We start from the raw sequence: 1,903 nt of genomic DNA, 5'->3' as shown, positions 1-1,903 counted from the left end.
CTAAAATCACATCACCTCGACTGATCTCAGTTAAGTTTGGCATGTGAAGAGTTTCTATCGTTCCAGACACTAGTAAGCTATAACGTCCAGAACGTAAATTTCTCCCACGTATGAGTCTCAGGTTAGGCAGGGAGAGCCTTTCAATGGATGGTATATTGTTCAGTTCAAGATAGCCACTGATCTCTTTCACATAATAAAGGAATGAGAAATTAGCTTCCACTAGAGGCTGGCTAGCATCAACAAGACCAGAGCCTGTTCTAATAACTATATTGTCTTGAATGTACTGACAACCACAAAATTGTTCATATGCATTTTGAAGAATACTGGATACAGAGTATCCTTGACTTTGAGATACTCTGCATGTTAGTGCTATGACCTAAGCAGATGGTCTCTACATGTAAATAGTTTGGCGTAATATGAATAGTCTATTTGACTCTCTTGCTTACCTCCTCTATCAGGGCAATCAGGTACAACTTGACCATTTGATGAAAAGACCATGAAGCTCAACAGGTAGTGAAAAATCAGCATGATTTAGGTTGAATGCTGCTGTTGTTTGTTTCTGGTAGTGGGAGTTCTACTCTCCCTTACTAGTTACATGCATGGCTGGCGACAACTGAGCCTAAACTGAACAGAACACCTGGCATCTTTTTAAAAAAATTGTGTTCCTAATATAGATTAATAGTTGCTGCAGTGCAAAAATTGTATCATTGTTGCATCATGACATAAATATAAATACAGCATACTCTACTATCTATGATCACGATGAATAATGCATTTTAATAAATTAATTTTAGGTGTGTATTGTACTGTGCACAAATTGATGATTGTGAAATAGTTGGCATTGTAATATTAGCATACTAATATAAATTATTAGCATAGATCTACTACTGCAGTTGATATCTATGGTTAGTTTGTGACAGTGACCAACTCAGTATTCTAATACCAGTATATGTATTACAATGCCAACTACCCCACTATCATCAATCAGTGCATGACACAGTACACTGATGAACACAAAAAAGAAATAAAAGTTAAAAAGAATTTATTTATAAAAAGCAAAAGATTTTAAACATTAAAACCCTTTAATTGTAGCTGCAAAATATTTAATTGATAAAAATATGTATTGAGCTCATTATAAAAAGTGAAAAATTAATATAAAACAAAACAGACAGCATAAAGTTAACATGTTTGAGACACATGAAGTGTTATAATGATAATGCATTAATCTATTGTTCAGAGGAAGAAGAGGATGAGGAAGAAGGTGATAAAGGACAGTCTCTAAGCTCATCAACATATTCATAAAGAGCATTCTTATCTCCTGGCAACTCTGTTGTTGTGGTAACTGCCTGGTCTATTTAATTAACTGTAATATAATAACATTTAATAACCACACATCCTCCATATAAATAATCCTGCAATCATCTAATTTGTGAGAATCAATTGTAGTCTTCACTCGTTCGTTCTCTCTCTTCCGTTCTCCTACAATTCACTTCAGTTTCATTGGTAGCGTGAGCTACATTGTTTATTCATTCCTTATTATTTGATTCCATATTGCTTGATTCTATATTGTATGCTTCTTTCTGTATTGATTGTGAATTTCCTCTTATTCTCTCTCTTTCTTTATTCATACAGTGTGTTATTCTTCTTCTTTTGTTCATCCCTACTCTTACTTCTTTATTTTTATTGTGTATGTCCTTCTGTCTGTCTCTGTTTTCTTATTGTGTGTAATTGTTTTTATTTTATTGATTTTGAGACTAGGCAAATATACAACAGTTGTCAGCAATACTTTCGATATCTATCAATGTTAAAAATAAATTGTTTCTGTAACTGAAGAATTGATGTACCTCAGGATCAAAGTTAAAATCATAAGGGTCTTTCTGATGCTGTAGAAGACTGTGTATGA

At 33.4% G+C, this 1,903-nt stretch overlaps 1 long non-coding RNA gene across 1 annotated transcript; it reads right to left on the bottom strand.

Moving 5' to 3' along the window:
• Window positions 1-1,559: 1,559 nt before the first annotated feature.
• Window positions 1,560-1,897, bottom strand: LOC109582804 (uncharacterized). Its single transcript, XR_002185228.1, has 2 exons — window positions 1,845-1,897; window positions 1,560-1,795 (listed from the first exon to the last, which is right to left on the bottom strand). It is a non-coding gene; the product is annotated as an uncharacterized LOC109582804 (long non-coding RNA).
• Window positions 1,898-1,903: the final 6 nt, after the last annotated feature.

Source organism: Amphimedon queenslandica, unplaced genomic scaffold (assembly GCF_000090795.2).
Source record: "Amphimedon queenslandica unplaced genomic scaffold, v1.1 AMPQUscaffold_13354, whole genome shotgun sequence".
Classification (NCBI taxonomy): Eukaryota; Metazoa; Porifera; class Demospongiae; order Haplosclerida; family Niphatidae; genus Amphimedon; species Amphimedon queenslandica.
This window is presented reverse-complemented; position numbering and strand designations above follow the sequence as displayed.